Raw genomic sequence first — 25,366 nt, 5'->3', positions numbered from 1 at the left:
TTGTCATACTTATACACTTTTTTCAACATTTCAGCAATTATACTTGGCATATTTTCCTTAGACAATATAATGTTGCAAAACCCTTCCTCATTTCCCATATTGCTTCCTCCTTCTTAATACATTACTTTCTCAATCTTCTTTAGGTTATCTTTTCCCTAACATACATGCATCTATTTCATGGCTTCCATACTCACTGAGAAAGGAAACTATACTTGCTCTCAGTGTAAGTGACTTACTCCATGTATCTCACCAATAGAGTCACTTACACTGAGAGCAGGTCTTTTGGAATGAGGGCAGGCTTACATCAGAATAAGTCACTTACACTGATATCAACTCTTTTGGAATCTTGCCCACTGAGTGAATATTATTTATATTATATACATACCATATGTTCATTATTCTCAGGGTCTATATTAGATGAACAAAAGTTCATCTTAACGAACGCTCACATGAGCGAAAATTGCAGAACTCGAAACCACAATTGTGAGATCATGGTACAGTGAAGATGGGAATATTTGCCCTTTCCTCACTGTAGTTCAATCTCGGAGTTGTAATATATATATTTAGTGGGGGTGTGGGGGGTGCAGCCCCCCACAATTGCAGTTTCGAGTTCCTGGATTTTCGCTCATGTGAGTATTCACTAAGATGAACTTTCGTTCTTCTAATATAGACCCTTATTCTCACAGCATTCCTTCATACTTACTTTGCTGCCAACAGCTATTTCACCTAGTCTATCCACCAGACACTTGAGAAACAAACCAGGTATTGTCTTTATTTTTTTGCAATAATAATTTGGCAGTCAAAGAATATTAACAGCAACTCATTTTTATGTTGTCCTTATATTTCAGTCTTGACTTATGCTGTACATTAGGGCAACTGACCTCCAAATATGCAGATTCACTGCTTAACTCTTATTCTATTTAGAGCTATTTAGATCTTCTCTCAATCTGTTTACTCATCATTCCCTTATCAAGGTTAGAAAGTCCTAAGTCTTTAGACTCCTATTGCATCTTTCCTTATAATTATTGTCACTCATCTATACAGTGATGCATTCAGCTGTGGCCATACTTTGCATTACTGATTTAGTTATATTATCCGGAAGTCTATAATAATGCCTGAAGATGGTATTGTCCTAGTACAGGGAGGTTAGTATGGTTGAGATATGAATAGTGAAGAGAAAAAATAGAGGGCAAACAAGTGAGCTTTGTGGGAATGAAAGGTTGTTGGGAGGTAGGTGAAAAAGACAGGAGTTGAAAAGTATATAAATAAAGGGCATTTTGGAAAAAATAGGACACAGTAAAGTTGTGAGGAAGAGGAGTATGAAGGGCATTTTGGAATAAATGGGAAAGGATGAAATTGTGATGATCAGGATGATGCTTTTTTAGAGTCATAGAACCATAACAGTGAGCTAGTGCTAACAACAAGGAATTTGTAAGAATTCAAAGTAGGACATGGAGCTGAAGACAAAGGCCTGTCCAAGGAAAATAGATCCTGTTAATTCAGCATCAATGATGTTATTATATTTACTATCACTGAAGAACAAGAGGGCAGTAATGGTGATGTGCCTTTTGTGGAAACTATTCTGGTCATGCCAGAGCTAACTTGTTACTCTATAAGTACTTCATGAACTAGAAGTAGCAGCACTGAATGACCTTAGAAGTGAGTGAGAGGAATGAGATAGCGTTATATAGAACTGCTGAGTAAGGGTTCCAGACCTCTGATAAGGAGACGACAATGGCTGATTTATACATATCTGAGAAGATTCTTATTGAGACTGAGATGCTTATACTGTGCAGAAGTGAGTAAGAGATTAATGTGCTACAGGCATGGATGACACTGAGATAGAAATCTTCATAATCTGGATAAATCTGGGGTTTTATGGCACAAAGCAATTTGCTGATGGTAGAGATGTGTAATATTTGACAATGGGAAGATGGGATGTGTTTCATTTGGGGAAGAGCTTGATGGCCTTATACTGGTAAAGTGAGATGCCATTGCTAGTTTACAGCTTTAATGTTGTATAGCTTTACCTATTCTGGATGAAATAAACTGAGTTAGGGAACAGTTCCAGCCTATCATACTTTACAGTTCTTTTCAGAATAGTCAGGTGTTATTTATTAAGGGATTTAGTTTATTTATGTTGCAAAGGTTAATTTATGGTGTAGATTTTTGTTTTGTTTTGTTAATCACTTTCTTGCAATAGTTTCTGGAGGAGCACTATTTTTTCTGTAAGTTTCAGCTGTTGCACTGTTTGAAGACAAACATTTTTCTCTATTTTAAGGTGTTTTTTAAATCAGAAAATAGAGTAAGACATACTTCTTTTTTCTTAGTAGTATTTTCCCAGAAGGACAAGTAGGTTGTTGTTTATGTGAAGCATGATCCAAAAACTATAGGCCACATTAGGTAATGGAAAGAAGAATAATTGAAAACTATACACCACAGGCACTGAATAAAGGTAACATAAAACTAGTAATATATGAAGAAAGCATTGTACCTTAGTGAGCAGACATACTGTTGCATTCTGCATCATCACCATCATCAGATGAGACCATCATAACAATCAAGACCAGGCAAAGACATTTCATTAATCCCGATCTGGTGAGCTGAAAGCATGCACAGCTCTGAAGAGATCTTCATATAGTTTGTAAGGCCTAATTCAACAAACATTTTTTAGATAAAAAATAAGTTTGACAATACTTATCATCTGGTTCTGAGGTGACAAGTGATTAGTCCAAGTAGTTATCAATGACAGCCAAAACAAAAACTTCAGCCTATCATCCCCCAGATGTGACAACTGGGGTAATATATAGAACAGTGTAGGGCCTCAGATTCTTTAATGAATTAGAACACATTCCTCAGTCAGCCAGACAACATGGTTCTGAAGTGACTGATGGTTAATGTGAATTGAATTAAATGAACATTCCTTAAGCAAGGGAGTAATGTCATGTTTCCATTTTTAATGACTTTTCTAGCAATGGACAAAAGACATGAAAATGCTGTATTCTAGAAACACTTCCAGGAACTGGAGTATTAAATAAAGCTATTGTTTTAGATAAATGAAATGTGTTCATAGCTTGAAAAAATATTAATCTCTTTCCAAAAAGGTTGCAAAGTTTCACAAAGACCATATGTTGTAATCAGCTTTTAACACATATTTACATTTCCAACATCTATCATCTTTTTCTTGTACATAAGTTCTATTTTATGAGAAGCAATAAAGGTTCTGTGTAAAAACTTCCATGAAAATAATCTTTAATATAAAGATGTATTTTTGATGATAACAAAATTAACTTTTTATCGACTTCAGATATGTTTGTGTGAATGATTAGTGTAAAGTTTTCCCAATAGTCGCCATAATATGTAATTCTGTATTTTTTACTAAGTTATAAATAAAAAAATATATAATTTTCCTAAATCTATTTCTTAATTCAATGATATTTAAAATCAGTGAAGAGTGGTAAATTATTCCTTACTATGTTAGACTATAATTAAGTTTTAGAATGAATATGCTGTGCAATAGTCTGAATAGTTAACTAGTTGTTCACATCAATATCATATTTATTCATTATAAAATCAGAAGGGAGTAATTTTGTTCCATTCATTATTTGATACTAAAAATCAAATCTTGTTTTTATTTTTAAATGAAAATTATACAGAAATTAAGAGTATCAATGAAAACCTCAATAAAAGCTATGGGAAATATTGCAAATAACCAAGCTTTTAAGACATGATTCTTAAGGATAAAGTTTTCAAATATATTTAAATGTTTTATATATATATATATATATATATATATATATATATATATATATAATAAGATTTAGAGGGTTTGTTTATGTTTTTTAATATACTTATTTAATAAATATTTAAAACTATTCCCTGAGATCTGAGACTGTTGTTTACTTATACTACTGTCATTATTCATCCAAGTAATCTTATCACATTTTTTGCCATCTATCCAAGTAGCTAGACATTTGTGTTAATGACAAATGCTGAAACATATAATTGTATTTCTCAAAATCCTACTCCATCATTCTTCCAAGATTCCATATGATGTTGTAGAGCCAATATTCATTTCTTTGGAAACTGAAAGAACTTTAAAATAATACTATAACATTGTTTAATGAATGATTTAGTGAAGAAAAGAGAATTAGTTTGAATAATATATAATATTTTTGGCAGAATAATCATCTTAACTAATTTAATCAAGCTTCCATACTGGAAAAATGCTTTGTTCCCTGTGTTTATTAAGGATTTAATAGAATCCAACATATTATAATTAACCAATGTAATTCCAAGATATTTGTTTGTTGGCCCAATTATACTCATTAATGTTCTTTAATGGCTTTTAATTATTTATTCATCTATATTTGTTTTATTTTTATAAAAACTCATTTTTGAAAATATTTTATTGAATTTTAAACATGAAAGAAGTGATAGCATTTAAAATTAAAAGAAAATATTTCACACACTTGAAAAAATAAAAACTAAATAAAAAATTCATTTCAAAAACACAACAACTATTTACAAGAGTGTTTACTAAATAAAAATGGTTTAAGATTTTAGTAGATAAAAATTATCCTGGGAGTATTAATCATTGTTTGTTTAATAGTTCTTTTAGACTTTTCCAAGAAATATATGCAGAAGTGATTTTGGTAGACCTTGACTTAACTGTAATAAGTTCTAGTTGACAAACTTCAGTAGTGATGCTGCGATGTTGGAAAATTAATTGAAGGAGGGAATAGAATCATTCTTCCAGTTTCTTGTTATAATTTTTCTTGCAATTGCTAGACTGTTTCACAACAAAGGATATTTCAGTCTTCTAACACAATCAGGTATTGGAGTATTAAATAAAATTAACAATTTAGTTGAAGAAAACGTATCCGTAAAAAGAACTTGCAGGAATAAATTGATCTGATTCCAATATGGTTTAAGTATAGGACAATCAAAAAACATATGTTGCCAGTCTGCTTTAAGGTTTAATTTACATCTCCAGCAAATCATCTTATTTTCAGATATTAGTTCAATTATGTGTGGTGTAAGGAAAGATCTATGTAAGAACTTTCACATAAATAGTCTCCATTTAAATGAACAGGTAGTTTGTTTTGATGATGATAAAATTAGATTTTTATCTTCATCATTAGAATCCATATTATTTGAGTGTAAATTAATTCCAGTACTTATCTTTATTATATTCCAATTCTTTTTTAAATTACTTTATACATTTTAGAAAGCTTAATCACTTTATACATTTTAGAAAGCAGACCTTTTCCAGATATGTTCAGTTGTATCAAAGAAAATAAAAGGTCAATTGGCCTAGGAATTGGATCTTTTACCACTGGCTTTGATTGTGTCTTCAACTGATTGGCTGCAATTTTGTACAGGCAACTACTTATCGTCATCCAAAGTGAAATGATTAATTATATGTTGAAAAGAATATAATTTTCTTTATTCATTAACTGAAACCAATATATCAAATTATTTTCTTTGAAAGTGTCAATTGCAGATACATTTAATGTGGAAATGTTATTTTGAGTATAAGCTATTAGAACAATGAGAAAAATACATGCTTTATACACTGGATTTTTATAGATAAAGTTTCTCAAAGTATTCATTAAAATAGAAAAATAGTAAGAGTTGATTATTTGCTTAAAATTATTTAAGAAGTATTCTTTTAATAATCAAAACAATGATTTTTTAAATTAAATAATGATTTGAATATTTAGAACAATTAGATTGTGTCCAAATACTTTCTTCAAATTTTTTCCATTTAGCAGAATAGTTATTATTTGACCAAAGTGAAATTGTCTTGATAATAGCTGATAAGGAGTACAATTCCAGATCTGGTAGACCAATACCACTTAAAGACCAATCTCTAATATGATGGTTTAAAGCTATTCTGAGCTTATTAGGATACCACATTTTAATATTAGAGAATTAAAGCCTTTTATACAACTTCTAGGGGGAGGTAAAGATAATAATTTTGGTTAGATAATCATTTTAATTATGGAAAGTCTCTCATCCATTGTAAAGAAAAATATTGCATTTATTTATAAGATTTTCTATAGAAGTTAAACTATTATTACACTTGATTATTACTATTTTATTAATATTATCAGTAATTCTTATTCCTAAGTACTTTATCTTATTTTCTTGCACTATATATTTATTAAATCCTTTTTCTATGTCCATAATGTTAAAGTTTATAGGTAAGGGTTTCATTTTATTTTCTTAAAAAACTAAGACCAGATTTTTTTGAAAGATTTCCATTGAATTAAAAATTATTGAAAGTGAATTGTTACATTCATTAAGAGTCATACAAATATCATCTGAAAACACTTGAACCTTGGAGGTTAAATTCTTATCTATCTGAATACTGTTACTATCTGAGGATGATCTTATCAAATTAGCAAATGGTTCTATAACTAAAGAGTAGAGGAGAGAATGGACATCCTTGTTTGGTTCCTTTAGAAATCTTAATTGGTTGTGACGTGTATAACCCTATTTTTACACAAGTAAGAGACTCAATATAAAGATGATTAATGAAATGAATAATATTGCTTGAGAAATTATTTTCTTCTAGAACTAAAGACAAAGAATTCCAATTGACCATACCAGAGATGCTATTAATATATAGACTTATCAGGGTTAAATTGTCAGCTGTTCTAGTTGCATAATCTATTATGGCTAGAATACATTTAATGTCATCATAAGAATTTTTATTTAAAATAAAGCCAGTTTGATCATCATTAATCAAAGTTGAAAGAAACTGTTTTAATTTGTTAGCATGAATAGACATGAACAATTTATAATCTATGTTTAGTAAAGAAATAGGTATATAAGGCAAACATTTTACATTGTCCTTGTCTTATTGTAGTATTGGAGAAATAAGAGTATAGTTCCGGGAGGGTGGTACACTTACTTACAACTTTAAAAACTTTAACTGATATGTCGGAAGCTTCTTTTGGCATTAACTTATAAAGTCAGGAATAATGGCATTATTACCAGGAGATTTATTAAGTTCAATTTATCAATCTGGGATTTTAATTCAGAAAACAAAATAGGCATATCAATAACTTTCATTTGATCTTAAGTTAGTTTTTTTTTTGGTATGATTTCTGATAAACTTTTTAATAATGTTTTCCTCCTTACAGTCCATTATTGCATTATTACAATTTATTGCATTAAAATGATTTATAAATTCTTTCAAAATATCTTAAATTTTAGTAACCGTGTTCTTTTTCTTTGCAGAATATATTTCTTTAATGTGTATGGATTTATTAAATATGTTTGTTCTTGCAGCTAACTTATGCATATACTTAGGGTTATCAGAATAAATACTTATTTTAAACTTTTCCAAATTAATCATTGACTCAGGATCTCTAAATATAATTTACTATTTAGATTATTTATTTTACCATATTTGTATTTTTGACTGTCTAGGTTTAGCTTACCTATTTTATCTTGTAGATCAAGTAGGTTCTTGTCCCATTGTTTCCTCTTTAAAGCATACTAGTTTATAATTCTACTACACATAAATGCTTTTAAAGGATTTCATAAATATATCTCAGCTATATCTTTTGTATTATTAATTTCAATAAAGGCCTGACTTTTTTTAAGAAAAAAATTTTGAAGTCTTTTAGATTAGTTATTTAGGCAGGTATATGTTTAATGGGGATACTATTGCTATGTTTTAGAATTAGGTTAAAAGTTATAGCATTATGATGTGAAAGAGGCAAGATACAACCTTAACTTTGTCTAGACTATTTATTAGATCATTTGATATATAAACTCTATCTATTCTAGCTTGGGTTCCATGTTTATGTGAGTAATGGGTGAAATAAAGTGAATCTGAATCTGTGAGGTCATGCATGTCTTTTATATGTAACATGTCTATATGTCTATAAATTTTATTAGTTCCTTAGCTGGATGAGATAATCTTCTCTTTCTAATGGCAATAGTGTCATTATCTTTTTGAATACAGTTAAAGTCACCTGCCATGATGCCTTTTGAAATTTGAATAATTTGGTCTAGATGTTGTTCAACAGTCTTATCTCCTGTTCCTAGAATCTAATATAAATTAAAAAGGGTATATTGTTTTTTATTAATTTTAATAGTTGCTGAACAAAGCAAGTCTTTATCATCATTATAGGAACTAACAATCTTGGAAAAGCTAAAGTATTTCTCCACAAAATAATCACCTTTTTTCTGATTATAATGAGAGGTAGATAAAACAGAATATGATTTAGTATTAAGCCCATCTATATCAGTCTGCATTATGTGAGTCTCCTGTAAAAAGATAATCTGGGAATTAAATAGCTTTAAAAAATTAAGTTCCCTCTCTTACAACCATTATTTAAACTATTAATATGAATATGTAGTCTTTGTGCTACTATTTATGAAACTATGCAGAGTACAGAAAACATAAAGATAGCAAATCTATGAGATCTGGTATCAACAACGTGTTAAAAAAACTGAATAATATGTTGAAGGCAATGGGGAGAGCAGATGAAAGAGTAAATTAGGAAAATGAAAGGGAAATCAACAGATTCAGTATGTATATGTGTAGAGAATGAAAAGGATGAATATGTAAAGTAAAATGTACAGACAGCTAAATAAATTATCAAATATTAATGCTGTGTAGATTTCATGAAGATAAAATACCCACCTCTTTCCTATTTGATTGGCAGCTAACTTCATACTCTTTGTGTAATATCTCTTGTGAAGTTGATGGAAAAATCACAGCTTTCACAATTGAAAGACTAACTTAAAAAGCAACTGACAGTTTTATATAGATGCTCAAGCGTATAAACATTAGGTTTCACTACTTGAGTGGTCCCTGAACAAACCTGAATCAAATAGTACTAATACACTCATACACCCCCCAACAGCCCACCAAAACAAAAAGAAAATCCTCAACAATGACAACTGCAAAGCCATCCATATAACACATACAAACAGCGAGTCAAAGTAGCCAACAAATCAAAGCAGCCAACAGGTGAAAAAAAGGCATATCTCAAAAAATGAAACATATAGAATAAATGTAAAAAATACAGCTCATAAAGCAGAAACAGCAAAACTGCTAAGACCCATTGCCCAGCTAAAGGGAAACAAAAAGCTCAATCAAAAGTATTCAAAAGCTCAACACCAAACAGTCATTGTCACCATCCATACTCTAAACCCATGCATTTATCTGAAGGAAAGCTCTCATTAAACACTAACATAAGAACCTAAGATCTCCCAAGAAAACATATATCACCATAAGAAAATAAACCAGAATGGAAGCCAGACAAAAAATGAATAAGTCTTCAATAGAAGTGGCACTAGAAAATATATTAAAAAATGGTATACCATAAACATCTATCGATTTAGGTTTATGCACAGCTAATTAATTTTTAGATTTATACATTAAAGATGAGTAGTATAATATACTAAGCATTTAACATTTAAATGAAAATGAGACCGGTTTATCAACAAGCAATAATAAAAGGAATGTTATCAAGTAAAATTAGCTATAATTTTAACTTTTCAATAGTTTAACTTATCAAAAGGGACTTATTATGTATCTTAAGGTGCAAAATATAAATTAAGATAGATATAAAGACATTAGTTTTGCATAACATCTAGATGCAACAAGAACAGAAAAATAGTTAAGTTACCTTAGTATAAAGACATCCAAGTTTCCTTTTATTCCCAACCAGATTACCAAAGAAGCAAGTTCATTTGCAAATAAAAGATAATCAATGGGATAAAATAAGAAAAATATACTCAAGTCATTTATTTTTTTAGGATTTTCCTCTTTTTATTTGCCTTCCATTCAGATCTTTCTGCTTGTCTCTTTAAGAAGCACTATTCCAATCCATATCATCTGTTTCTCCAAAGAAGTTATTTGTTTTCAAAAAAAATAAAGCTGCATCCAGGTCATCAAGAAGTTTAGTTTCACAAGGTAGAAAGATTTTCAGTCTGGCTGGAAATGATAGATGAACTTTAATTAGTTTTTTTTTTGAGTTCTCTTAATGGAAGGAAACACTTTATTTTCGAAATGACTAAGGTGGAATTGTCATTGTCAAAATGAATAATTCTGTCATCTATTTTAATGGGAGACTTTGACCAAGCAGTTTTAAGTATTAACTCATTATTTTGTGAGAAAAAAGATCTTACAATAGTAGATCTCGGGGAAGCATTATTTCTTGAGGAAGATGTTGAAACCAGGGACCTGTGTGCCCTTTTGATGCCAAATGACATTGCTTCAGGTAACTCCAGTGTCTTGGGAATCCAGGATGTCAAAAAGTTTGTCATGCTGTTTCCCTCTATTTTGTCTGGCAAATCAAAGATTCTGATGTAAATTCTACAAGACCTAGATCATCAATTTTGTTCAAAAGAACAGATTTTTTTTAAATAAAAATTCAATATTGTTTTCATCTTTACTTAGTCTCCCTTCCATGTCATTCAAGGAGTCCTCAATGCCAGATATTTGATCTTCCTGCTGTTGTAAAGCTTCATGCATTTGGTCCATTTGTTTGGAGCATTAATCTTTGAAATTATCAGTTTTTATGTCCATTTTGTCCATTTTTAAAGATAGTTCCTGGATATTAATAAGGAGCAATTGAAGTTCTTTCTTAAAAGATGGGTCCTGTGAGTTTGCTTTCAAATAATTCATTTCCAGGCTGTATAGAGAAATATTGTTAATTAAAAAACATGACAGGAACTTTTTAATTTATGAAAAATATTTTTGATGCTGTCTTAGAGAGCACTTTACTTTATATGATACAGCTTCAATGAAATTGATTAGATAGTTTAATAAAGATATTTCCTGTCAGAAATATATAAAATAGCAGAGCAGCATTATAGCCCTGCCCCTCCATGAAAATTAAGTCCTAATACAGATTCCTAATAATGACGTAAAGAAGTTATAGATGCTTCAATATTAACAATTGCCAATAAAATATTGTTCACAAAGAGCTGGATCTTAGATGTATACTTTTAATTTATTAAAAAAAAAACAATTTCAACATTTGGTCTGATATAATTAGTAAAAGGTTCAATCATCAAAACAAATAATAAGGGAAACAATGGACAACTCTGTTTGGTACCTTTGCAAATCTTAACTAGTTGGGAAAAAAAATAACCTAACTTAATGAAAGCAAAAGAATTTTGATAAAAGATAATTAAATTGTATGAAATTGTTTGAAAAATTATATTTCTAACACAGAGGATAGATCCATTCAACAGAATCAAAAGGTTTATTTTTCATATTATTGACATAATCAGTTAATGTAATTATGGATATTATTCTTTTCTGAAAAAATGCAAAAAATAGTGAATATTTAAAAATGAAATTTCAAGGCTTTATCCGCTATTCTTGTTTTTAAGTTAGTAAGGGTGATGGTATGTTGGAAGTAAACAGATTTTGAATAGTGTCAATCTGGCTTTTAAAATGGGAACTTTATCTATAAGTAGGTAGGGGCAATGACTCTAACTTCTGTTTCTACTGAATGAAACACATATGAAAATACATGCAGTGCATCATCATCATCTTCTTTCGGCTGTTCCCATTAGGGGTTGCCACAGCGGATCATCTATTTCCATTTCTTCCTGTCCTCTGCATCTTGCTCTGTCACACCAACCACCTGCATGTCCTCTCTCACCACATCCATAATAGGTTCATAGGTTCAAAGGTTAGAACAAGGCTAACTGCCCTTATGAGCCATTTCACGCCTAGCCAATTACCCCATGTGAGAATCAAACCCTGCACCTTGCATCTGTAAGGTAAACACCTTAACCATTATGCCATCCTCCCACCCTTATGCCATCCACCCACCCTTATCTTAGGCCTTCCTCTTTTCCTGTTACCTGGTAGCTTCATCCTTAGCATCTTTTTCCCAATATACTCAGCATCCCTCCTCAGCACATGTCCAAACCAACGTAATCTTGCCTCTCTGGCTTTGTCTCCAAACCTTCAACCTGGGCTGACCCTCTAATATACTTATTCCTAATCCTGTCCACCTTCATCACACCCAATGCAAATCTTAACATCTTTAACTCTGCCACATCCAGCTCTAACTCCTGCCTTTTTGTCAGTGCCACTGTCTCCAACCCATATAACATAGCTGGTCTCACTACTCTCTTGTAGACCTTCCCTTTCACTCTTACTGGTACTAGTCTGTCACAAATCACTCCTGACACTCTTCTCCACCCACTCCATCCTGCCTGTACTCTCTTCTTCACCTCTCTTCCACACTCACCATTACTCTCAACTATTGATCCCAAGTATTTAAACTCATCCACCTTCGCCATCTCTACTCCTTGCATCCTCACCATTCCTCTATCCTCCCTCTCATTCACACACATATATTCTGTCTTAGTCCTGCTGACCTTCATTCCTCTTCTCTCTCCAGGGTCTCTTCCACCTGTTCCCTACTCTCACTACACATCACAATGTCATCTGCAAACATCATAGTCCACGGGGACTCCTATCTGATCTCGTCTGTCAACCTGCCCATCACCATTGCAAATAAGAAAGGGCTCAGAGCTGATCCTTGATGTAATCCCACCTCCACCGTAAATGCATCCATCACTCCCACCACAGCCCTCACCGCTGTCACACTACCCTCGTACATATCCTGTACCACTCTTACATGTAGTGCATAAAGTTGTGAAATTATGCTCTGATATAGGAAAAATATAAACTTGTTAACACCTTTCCTAGTATAACACCTGATGGTAACAGCACTTGGGTGATTTAAAACTGTTGAGAACCCCTCCAAATGCTGTTATGAGAGGAACTAACAGTGCTAGATGGCATAAAAGAGCAGCAGAAAGTAAAAAGTTTAATTTTTGCCAGCTATTGATGCCTCCTAACTATCTCTGAAGTTTGTCTCATATTTTTGTCCTGTACCTTGCAAATTCTTTGATTTTCTGGTAAACCACTGAAGATTACAGTCAGTCCATAATGCCAGTCAGTAGAATATCATACTTATTGTGCAGAAAATGCATAGTAATGCAAAACCTGTTGTTTCATTAACTTTTGAAGTGAACGAGAGCACCATTTAAAAGCTGTCCCTGATTTTGATGATCCCTTGTCTCTCTACCCCTATTTATTTTGTATTTGCCCAGAATTCTTAAGTTAAAAAGTGGAGTGACATACTGCTGTCTGTTTGACAGCGTTAACTGCTTTACTGACTTTCAAAGTCAGCAAAATACTTCACACTTCCACACTTTTTTTCTGTAACTGGTAGTACATGGAGCAGATGAGGTTCTGTGCACTACAAAGAATTAAATGCCTAGAAAGCTCTTGAGGTGAATTTCTTTGCATATTTGTCACAAACATATAATAAGGAGTTAGTATCCAAAACCTGGTCATAATCTTCTATAAATTATATAAAGTGCATTGATTATACTTCAAAAGTAGTAAAAAAGATAAATCAGTTATACACTTCTCAAAGCAAGGCCCAATCAGAACAGCTGTTAAAGGTGCATAATAATGTATAACAATTTTATTATGCACTTTTAAAACTGTAACAACCAGGTCTCTTACTGTAGTATACATGACAGCCTGCACAGAATAGCATTAACAATGGTTTTGCAGGTGTAGGTGTTTCAATATATCATACCCTGCAAAACAAATAAGAAAAGTATGGGAAGGTCAAGTGCCTATTGTCTGTATTTATGCCAGCAGCAAGTCTATTACAGCTCTCAAGGCTGTAAAATATTTTGCTCTCATACACTTTTTTTGCGTAACTAGTAGTACACTGGGGCAACTACACTGCTGCATACTACAAAGAATTATGATTGGGTCATGCTTAGCAAAACCAGCTTGTTATATGTACTCCCAACATACATGGGAAGCCTCACCTTTCAGATTTACTTCCCCACTGCTCTCAAGGTAAATTTCTTGACATCAGTGCTTCAAACACATACAAAGTTAGGTAAGATCATAGAACCAGTCATAATACTCTCTGTATCTCCCATATGGATGGAGACAACCATTCTCCACTCATGTTTGCCTATAATAAGATAGCTATCTTTCCTTGATTTGATATCAAAAGTTAATGTTCCTTAACATAACAGGTTCACATATAGCGACTACTAAAGATAAGTGACAGTGAATACTAAAGGTAGATGACAGCATGGGTTAGAGATTTTTGTAATGAAATGTTTTGGACTATTTAAGTAGTAGTATTATAGTGCTGATGTTAATTATTAGAAAATTAAGTGAAACAGAGATCATAGACAGGTGCTACCTTCTGTTTAGTCTGCTGGGTTTGCACTTAGTGGCACTGTCACCAGAGGTGGAGAAACCAAACACAGAGACAGTTATTTGTGTATTTATGTGTTTAATTATTTATTTATGTTTTCTTTACCAGGATAGTCCAACTGGGCACAACAATTTTTGTCAGATTCTGAAGAAAATGGAATTTTTAAGTAGTTTTGTTTTATGCTTCAGTAAGCAGTGTGAGAAATAAATGGTCTTTTGATATAACACTATATATATTTTTCTGCTAGGTATATTCTTCATGCATTTTTTTATTAGATGTATTTTTATGTATTTTTTAGCTTTTATGAAAGGAAATGTTCTTGTCTTTAACTTGTGTAGTAATGAATGAAGTAACATTCAAGTGACTTTACTTATATAATATTGTAATATTGCAATTTAGTGTTTGTATGTCTTTAAGAAAGTCAAATGCATTGAAGCTTGTTATTGGTCTATTTGAATTAATTGGAGAATATATATATATATATATATATATATATATATATATATATATATATATGTCTTGTGAAATACTGTTCTCTGTTATGGTCTGAAGAAGTGGTGGTGACACCAAGAAAGCGCTTACCTCATGAATAAAAGATATTCCAGCTTTTAAACAGTACTGAAGTTGTGACTTCCTACAACATTGTTTGGTCTGTTGGATGTTTTGTGACAAATATTAATTAATGGTTAGAAGACACAAAGTGCATATTAGAGAAATGAGTATGTAGTATTAACTATTAAACCAAAAGAGAAAAGAAAAAATATAATTTTTAAGGTTTTTCAGAACACTTGTAAATTAGCACATAACCACATTTTTAGTAGACATTTAGAGACTGACATGAAAAAAGCTAGGCTTTAACTAGATTTTGCTGCATTGGACATAAAAAAAATATGTAGCTTGCACAGAATGTCAAAAGACAGCATTCAACCCATGGTTTAAGAACTCTTTTATACCCTTATTCATCATGCATGTCCCTTTTGAATGAATAGCAATGGACATTATGGGCCTGCTTGTAAATCATGTAAAGGCCATCAGTGAATCATGATAATTCATAGGTTCATAGGTAGGTACTAGGCTATCGGCCCTAGGGCCCATACAAGCCTAGCCAAAAAATGTACCCTGGCTTTCGCCACCCAAGAAATTTATTTTCCTGTGCCCCTATGGAGCAAAGCCACAGAAGTGATCCCTGGGGTGAATTTCCCATTTCCCATCCAATCATCAAGATTTTTCTTGAAGAGTGCTAATGAGGAGCTCTGTTTGACATAGATAGGTAGTCTGTTCCAGAGTATGGGAAGTCTCTGGGACATGAATCTATCCCTCCAGCATGTTCTGTTTATTGTGGTGACAAGGTTTAGGTCCCTAGAGCGTGTAGCTCGGAGGGATTGGGATTTCTTTAAGTGGAGCATGTCCAACATCTCTGGGTTTGACATAGCTTTGTATGTTAGGCAGAGATCGCCCCTGAGTAGGCGATATGCGATGGAGTAAAGCTGTAGTTTTTTGAGACAGTCTGCATAGGGCATCTGTTTGAGGCCAGTAATCCTCTTTGTGAGGTATTTCTGTGTTTTTTTTCCAGTTGTTGTAGATGTCTTGTGAGGTACATACCAAAAGGGGTGTTGTACTCTACAATGGGTCTAATGAGTGATGAGTAGAGGGGAACAATGACCTCTTTTTTCTGGATGAGAATCCTTTTGTGATGAGATGAGCCATGTAGAAGGATTTCCTGACCACTGTGGCGATGTGATTATCAAAGGAGAGACTACTGTCCACCTGTGTCCCAAGGTCTCTTATCACATTTTCGGCATTAAGTAGACTACCAGCTATGTGGTAGTTCATGGGTACAGAGTTTTTACCAAAGGGGATGACAATACACTTTTTGGCATTGAGCTTCAGGCCATGGCTTTGACACCAGGTATCTGTCTCAGTGAGGCCCTTTTGTAGTTTGTCCACATTGTTAGGAGTTTCGATTATGGCTCCTAGTTTGCAGTCATCTGCAAACTTTGTTAGCCAAAGACCTTCTGTGTTGGCCTGCACTTCAGAGAAGTAGATACCAAACAGGAGAGGACCCAGGACTGAATCCTGTGGTACTCCACTTGTCACTGGTCTGATGTCGGATTTGGAATCCGCTACTTTCACAGTGTGGGTTCTGTCCGTGAGCCAGTTGGCAACCCATCTTGTGACATAGGGATTTATACCTAGCTTAGTGAACTTATCTATAATTCCAGAGTGGGGGATGGTGTCAAAAGCCTTGACAAGATCTAGATAAGCTGTGTGAACCATTTTACCCTTATCTATGGCTTTGGTAATTATTGGTTATTCAGCAATTACTTGGGGCAGTACTGTTATTTAGCATCAGTGGTGATGGGCAGAGCTGTGGTCAATACTGACATCACATATACACACACACACACACACGCACACACACGCACACACACGCACACACACGCACACACACACACACACACACACACACACACACACACACACACACACACACACACACACACACACACACACACACACACACACACACACACAGGTGCTATCTTCTCTTAGGTCTGCCAGGTTTGTACTCAGTGGAATTGTCACCATATTTGGAAAACCTGTCTTATTGCAGTATACCAGAGGATATTATTTAGTGGAGCAGGCACTCAGACAAGTTTTGGTTGCCAAAACCTGCACCTGTTCACAAAATGACCTGATGTTTTGTTCATTTTGTAATGTTGAGGACTGCAACTCCAAATCACTAGAGTGCCAAGTTTATGTCAGCAGAAGAACCTTTCCTCAACTGTTTGCAGCAAATGACTTTGCAGCTACACACATCCCATGACTCAAAACTAGAGAAAAACAGAGAGTGCAACACAGGTAAGTTAAACAAAAAAATGTTTCAAGTCGTGTAAGGACAAAGTTTCTATATGGCTCTTAACAAAGTAGTGCTGGATATACATTTGCTTCAGCATATCATCTCCTTAAAGCAGGTCCATTATCAGCTTGAGTCAGGACCATATCTCTTTTGAAAATAGGTACAATGGCCCCTGAAAAGTAGGGACATCCAGACAAAACTCTGGACATCTAATGGGCATATAATCTGAATACCAAATAGCACATACCTGTTACTGCTTTTAGTAGGAATGAGGGATACTACTAAGAAACGTTTAAAAACAGTGTAACAAAAATGACAGAAAATATAAGCAGATTATGAGCAAGACAGTGTAAAACTGTATACTTTAATGAACTGTATTGCAAAATTCTACCATACAAGGACATTTATTTTTTCTTGAAAAGGGAAATGTAAGATATGTGTCCTCTTTCTCTAAACTATTGGTATCACAAGTATGTCCATCATGTATTGTGTTTTTCTGTGCACTAGACAGCTTGAAAAATCAAATGAGATAATGGGGGAATCAGAAATTGTGTGAATGTGTAAATCAAGCCTAAAAATAGGGACAAAACTCCAGAAATACATGCATCATATGCTGGTGTAAACATTTCCAGAAAATAGGGGCAGTTGAAAGATCTAATCAAGAGGCATTTCCTATTTTTAATAACCTTTATAAACTTCCTTTGCTTCAATATAAATGCAGCTTAACTCTTTATGAGGTATTTTCTTAAAAAATAAAAAGACGGCAGAATCAGTGTTATTAAATGTGCTCATAGTGCAGTTTATGCTATTTTTCTCTTTCAAAAGATCAGTTGTATTACACCTTCACAATCCAGGCAAATGAAAAAAAAAAGAAAGTTCTTTCAGTCTGCAAATGATTGAGAATCTAGTAACCTAAGTAATTTTATTTTGGATGATATCCATACCTATCAACTGTACTGAATTCCTCGGTAAATACCGGTTTTGAGGGCAAAATATTGCGGTGACACGAATTCCCGAGTTGTCCCTTTAATTGCCGAATTTCCTTTTTTTTTTTTTACTCCTGATGTCATCACGTACAGGGTGTGTGCGATGATGTCAGGCTCATGAGGCAGACAGCCTCTCAGAATGCCCAGCCAATTTACTTGCTGACCGGTCTGCATTCAAGGCAAGCACATCTTTCTTCCCCTGGCCGGCCAGCTCCTCCTCCAGGTAAAGTTAGTAAACTTATTTGCTGGCATCAGTATACTGTGTTGTTCCATTACATTTTGGCAGGATACATTTAGAGAAACTTGCAGGCATTAATGGCAGGACAGGAATGTACTTACTTAACAGCTGGAACTTACGCTTACTTAACAGCAGGACAGGAGAAATTGTGGCTGGAACTTGCAGGCATTACAAACAGCTTTTTTGTGTGTTAGAGAAACGGCAGTGTACTGTGTTACATTGCTCCTCCAGGTAAAGTGAACTTTGCTATGTGCTTACTTAACAGTAGGACAGGAAAAAGTGAAACTACAGCCTGGAACTTGCAGGCATTACAAAAAGCTTTTTTGTCTGTGTGTTATAGAAATGGCAGTGTACAAACTTGCAGACATTACAAACAGCTTTTTTGTCTGTATGTTAGAGAAACAGCAGTGCACAAACTTGTAGGCATTACGAACAGCTTTTTTGTATGTGTGTTAGAGAATCAGCAGTGTACTGTGTTACATTACATTTTGGCTAGCGAACCTGCAGTTACTGGCGGTTTACATGTAAATGGTCGACCGCCAGATAGTCTAACGTAAAAATGTTGAAGGCATAATCCCAAGAGGGAGGAATTCCGAATAGTACAATTCTGAACTGCAAATCAGTTAATATACCCATGCATTCGATATTCATAAGTTCGACATTATGCATGCAAACTTATGTCATTCGCACACCTATATTAAAGGCATTCCCCCTCTCCAAACAGGAAGATGTTATTTGCTGTGCACCCTTTGGAAATACACTTCACTTGTACTTGGCGGTTAAATCAAAAGTGCAAGATACGTAAACATGTACTGTCAAGCTATATATCTACAACTGTAGTTTACAGAACAGTAATGTTAGGTAATGTTTAATTTGCAGATGGCAGAAGAGGAAAGCACACCCCACAATCCCGGCACAATTGGACAGACTTATACAACAGAAAAATCCAGAAGGGGAAGGAGACATTGTTTATTGATGGGTATCACCACTACAACGAGAAGTGTATTGGCCAGAGACACTACTGGTGTTGTGTTCGAAAGTGTAGGGATAAGTGCAGGGGGAGTTGTATAACTGAGTGTGGGAGCGATGGACACAAACTGAAAAAGAGTACTGCACACTACCATGGTCCCGATCCCCTACATGCAGAGGTTTGTCAAGTCAGGGAACAGACGGGAAAATATGAAGGTCTCTCCAAACACCATTATATTGGGCGACTTCAACTACCCAAACATAGACTGGGAGCATTACTCTAGCTCCAACACCCTAGCCCAAAGGTTCCTAGAATTTATAAACTCAAATGCTATGGAACAACTTGTTACCACTCCCACAAGAGGGGAAAACATACTGGACCTGATCATCACCAACATGGGGACTCTATGCTCCAGACCAGAAGTGTATCCTTCACTGGTAAGATCAGACCATAAACTAATCTCACTGGATATTCACATCCCGACCCCACCCCCTTCCCGGAAAACTACAGTGAAAAACTTCTCTAAAGTAAATTTCACACTCCTCAAAACCGAGGTGGAATCCTTCAAAGCCCCCGGGCCTGTGGAAAATACGGCCCAGACCACAGAATCCTTTATAAACGCATTCTATGAACACCTTCAGGAATGCATGGATCATGCGATCCCAAATAAAACCAAGACCCAATCCTCCAAAGGCAGACGTCCTGTCTGGTGGACCCCAGCCATAAACAAACTATACAATAGAAGGAGGAAGCTACTAAATGATAGAGCAAAATCCCAAAAAGGGAAGGCATCACTGATCAGTATTAGCAAAAAACTACGGGCACTCATAAAATTGTCTAAGGCCAGCTTCGAGAGAAAAATTGCACAGAACACTAAGGATAATCACAAGGCTTTCTTTAGTTATGTTAGGAATCTGGGTGGTAATTCCCAGATATGCTCAGAATTAGTCCAAAATGACAAAAATACACTGAACCCACAGACATTGCCAACATCCTAGCTGACAGGTTCAGCACAAACTCCCCACCAAAAGGGCAAATATCTATACCAGCAGAGTGCTGCCCCTGACATCTCAGATGCTCAGGTAAGAGCCGCCCTCTCCAAAGCAAAAACACAGCATCAATGGGACCAGACGGTGTCCCGGGCTGCGTACATGAACTCCAAGAAGAGCTAAACCCAAACATAAAACTACTGTTCAATCTCAGCCTTACTACAGGATATGTGCCCAAAGAGTGGCGTACAGCAACAGTGGTCCCTCTCCATAAAGGTGGTGCCTCAACGGATCCTGGAAACTATCGCCCCATAAGCCTGACTAGCTTGGTCTGCAAAGCTATGGAAAGGATCATCATGGACCTCATAAATAAAGATATTGGGGACCTACAGGCACTGGATCCTACCCAGTTCGGCTTTGTTAAGGGCAGATCCTGCCTCTTAAACCTGGTTGATTTCTTTGAAACAGTCACCAAGGTGATTGACGAGGGGAAGATGGTCCACACAGCCTACCTGGACCTCGCAAAAGCCTTCGATACAATACCCCACTCGGGCATTATAGATAAGCTCACCAGCTTAAATATAAACCCCTATGTCACTAGATGGATTGCAAACTGGCTCAAGGACAGAACCCACATGGTTAGAATTGCTGGAGCCATGTCAGACTCCAAACCAGTTACACGTGGTGTCCCACAAGGCTCAGTCCTGGGACCTCTCTTGTTCGGTATATATTTCTCGGAGGTACAGGCCAACACGGAAGGACTGTGGCTGACCAAGTTCGCAGATGACTGCAAACTGGGCACCATAATCAACTCTCCAGCCGACACAAGAATCCTCCAAAAGGGCCTCATAGAAACAGACAACTGGTGCCAGAGCCATGGCCTCAAGCTAAATGCCAAAAAGTGTATAGTCATCCCCATTGGCAAAAACAAAGTGCCCACAAATTACCACATAGGTGGTAATCCATTAAGTACAGAAGAAGTAATTAGGGACCTGGGGACCCAAGTTGATAGCAATCTCTCATTTGACAACCACGTGGCCAAAGTGGTTAGAAAAACATTTTATATAGCCCACCTAATCATGAAGGGATTCACATCTAGATCAGGGGAGGTCATCGCGCCTCTTTACTCATCCCTCATCAGGCCCATAATTGAGTTTATTGCCCCTTTTGGGATGTACCTTACCAGACACCTGCAGCAACTGGAAAGACCCCAAAAGTACCTCACCAAGAGGATCAAAGGGCTCAAACAGATGCCATATGCTGCCCGGTTAAAGAAACTCAAGCTCTACTCAGTCGCATACCGCCTGTTCAGAGGCGATCTGTGCCTGATGTATAAAGCCATGTCCAACCCAGAATTAATGGACATGCTGCACCTCAGAAAATCCAAATCCCATCGAGCTACTCGCTCGAGAGACTTGAACCACAGCACTGAAATAAATAGGACATGCTGGAGGGACAGATTCATAACCCAGAGGCTCCCTTCACTCTGGAATAAAATCCCAGTCCAGGTTAGGCAGAGTCCCTCACTGACTCTCTTCAAGAGGAATCTTGATGAGTGGATGAGAGATCGTAGGTTTAGCCCGGGTATCACTTCTGTGTCACTGTTAGACAGAGGCACAGTATACTAACCTCGAAAAAGGGCATAGCAAAATAAATTTAAAATGGGTGGCGAAAGCCAAACGCATTCTGGCTAGGCTTATAAATGCCCTAGGGCAGATAGCCTAGTATGAACCTATGAACCTATGTAAACGGGCACATGATTCTGTGGAAGACCCATGTAAGATCGTATCTGAGGTTCTTGCAGGCACATCAACTAGTGTTGTGAATGAATTGCCCAACACACGAGTATTGAAGGAGAATGTAACACATGTGAGGCATAGGAGCAAGGTAGCCAAGTTCAGGTAATTGCATTCCCTGCAGGATCTTTTCAGTGACATGCTGCCACTGAAAAATGGTACATTTATTGTAGAACGTGGGTAGGGGGAAGACCAAACCATACAAATACTAATCCTCACCACAATAGGAAACTTCCATGTACTTTGTGCTGCAGAGTTCATACTGGTGGATGGCACCTTCCCTATTAGTACCAGGGAGTGTTGACAGGTTTACATGATCCATGGCCCCCTTGACACAGCTGCCAGCAGAAAAGTTGTACCTTTGGTACATGGCATTCTCCCATGCAAGACCAAAGACTGCTACAAGCAGTTTTGGAGCATGATTATGTGCTTGTGTCCAAAGCATGTGATGTGTTTTGCCCCACAGATGGTCATGTCTGACTTTGAAAGAGGCACAGTGAATGCTATACAGGCTACATTTCCAGACACACACACCAAAGGCTGCTGGTTCCACTTTTGCCAAATTATATGGTGACAAATCCAGCGTGTACATCTAGTTAAGGAGTTTGGAACTGATGCAGCCTTTGCGGGGTTGTGCAAACAATTACCTGCACTCGCTTTTGTAAACCCCTCTTATGTAAGTGATACATTTGCAGACATAGAACAGGAATTTCCCGAGTACGGACAACAGGTCTGCAATTTTTTTAAAGAGAACTACCTCCTAGATCATCCAAAAAGGTATGGGATGAGGGGATTGACAGCTGAGAGACATCCACCCTTATTTGACATACAGTTTTGGAATCAGTATGATACCACCAGTCTGGGATTTCCTAGAACCCAGAACGTGGTGGAGGGATGGCACATGAGGTTGAGGAGTCTCATGGGGAAGCAGCGACTATTTCTGTTGGATGTGCTCCATGCCATCCAACTAGAACAGAACCATGTGAAGGACCTGATGGCCAGATGCATGTCTGGATTGCCTAGTATGCCGAAGCGATGGAGGCTGGATATTAAGGAGAAAGCTTTCCAGAACCTCCTAGAGAAAAGGGACAGCATGATGCCTCGTGGATTCATTACCCTGCTTGCACAACACTGCTCCTTTTAACAAAGCAGTATCACAACACAGTAAGCACAACTCCACAATGTGTGTAATATTATTTCCTGGTGATATATACCTTGTATGGTATCATGAGACATGGCTTTCTACAACAGTTAGTAATAAAAGGACTGACATCTGCACTACTCTATATCTGATGTTTCAATGACAGTACTGCAATGGCGATTATTTCTGTCTGCACAATTAGTGCTGACTGCTGAGATTCCACTTTCCTGGACTTTATGTCTGTCTTCATCCATTATGCTCAATAACAACATGCTTGGGGATATAGTGTAGTGTAAGAATAACGGTCAAACTGTAGGGTTTCCGAAACACGTGTACCCTTATATGTTATCTGATTATTCTGTTTATGGACTACAGTAAGTTCAGACTGCCCTGTACAGCCTGCTACACAGATTTACTAAGATCTATGTGTACATAATGCAGTACTCTACTGTGGGAGGACGCATTTTTTGAATTATGTTGAATTTGGAATTTACTAATATTCTATTAGTTTAATAGTGTTTTCGACATTTTCAGTTTCTACATTTAAATTTGATCTATGCACTATTCGAGCATGTGCGATTCATTCAAATGCATGTAAACCATTACAGGCATTACATTTAACCAGTGGTTAGCGGCTGTTATCATTGCTACATGCACTTAACGGCAGGTCAGGAGAAATTACATTTACTTACTCAACAGCTGGAACTTGCACTTACTTAACAGCAGAACAGGAGAAACTATGTCTGGCACTTGCAGGCATTACAAACAGCTTTTTAGTGTGTGTGTGTGTTAGAGAAACGGTAGTGTACTGTGTTATGTTACATTTCAACCAGAGAACTTGCAGTTGCAGGCATTACATTTACCCCATGGTTAATGGCTGCTATGTGCACTTAATGGCAGTTCAGGAGAAACTACATTTACTTAACACTGGAAAAAACTTGCAGGTGTTTACAGACATTTGAAACTAGGCATTACATTTACTTAATGGCTGGAACTTGCAGGCATTACAAACAGCTTTTGTGTACTACATTTACTTACTTAATGCTGGAACAAATGTTGTGTGTTTGCAGGCATTTGTACTTACTTAATGGCTGATATGATGTAAGTACAGGTGTAGTTCCAAATTCCCTTTGAGTCTCACAGCAGTGCTATACGCATGTGGGAGTTGAAAATCGTGAAGCATCACTGTGTTAGAACAGAAGGAGGGTTCTTCAGCATACCAGGTCAAAAGTAAAATAGACATTTCCTCAGACAAGTTGAGACTTGGGAGTACTGCCTGAAATCTTGTTGTGGGTAGCTAATAATAATTTCTGTAGGCCCCAAAGCCTGTGCACCCTGTAATAGTCACACTGTATGTGGGTTAATCAACAGTAAACTTCAGTGTTGTTTTAGTTTAGCCGAGTATAATTTTTGTATGTGATGTGTCATTTAAACAACAGCTCTTTGCTGAAGCTGTGATGTGTAGTGGTTTGTTTTGAAAATTTGAAAGTTGCAAAGACATGCATCTGGAGCATTTCCCCTGGGCCTCTGCTGAAAATTGGCTTTGTTCCAAGTCAGACTTTCCCAGGTGGCAAACAAATGTTAAATAAATAAAAAAAATAAAGTAGTGGTATTACATTTTGTTTAAAATGCATACATTGAAAGAAGGGCTGTATAATATTTCTAGCATTCTTATCCTTTTGTTAGTCGTTAACTACAATTTAGATAACCTATCGAATATCTGTAGTAAACCACTGATGTGATGTTTAGGACCGACCAAGGTGTTGTTAAAGTAGTTTAGATGAATCCTAGTATTTATTATAAGACGCAAATGTTTAGTAATAAGTGAGTTTATTTTTTAATATTGTCTAGGAAGCAGGGCTTTCAACTTTTTTTTTTTTTTAATTGCGGACTGGTCTCCCCGAATCAGTAACACTTTTTAAATGATCACTGTTTTTCACTAAAAAGTTAACAAAGAGACAGAGATATTCTGGTGAGCACTTAACATTGCACCTGTGAATTTTGGTATTATTTATTGACTGTAACTCTCACTTTATGTCACACACTCACACATTTTAGGAGGGATAAAGCAGAATTATAAGGGAAAATCAGAATAATATAAGAGCTATGTTAGTAGAGGAAAGCATTG

The 25,366-nt window shown here is 35.7% G+C and overlaps 1 protein-coding gene across 1 annotated transcript in view; it reads right to left on the bottom strand.

Annotated features, from left to right (window-relative positions):
* The window catches only part of PKD1L2 (polycystin 1 like 2), a 1,522,374-nt gene that overhangs the window by 455,462 nt on the left and 1,041,546 nt on the right, over positions 1-25,366 (bottom strand). The window lies entirely within an intron of this gene.

Source organism: Protopterus annectens, chromosome 8.part1, assembly GCF_019279795.1.
Source record: "Protopterus annectens isolate FY-2018-M chromosome 8.part1, PAN1.0, whole genome shotgun sequence".
In the NCBI taxonomy this organism is placed as follows: domain Eukaryota; kingdom Metazoa; phylum Chordata; order Ceratodontiformes; family Protopteridae; genus Protopterus; species Protopterus annectens.
Note: the sequence above shows the minus strand (reverse complement) of the source record. Positions and strands in the feature narration are given on the sequence as shown.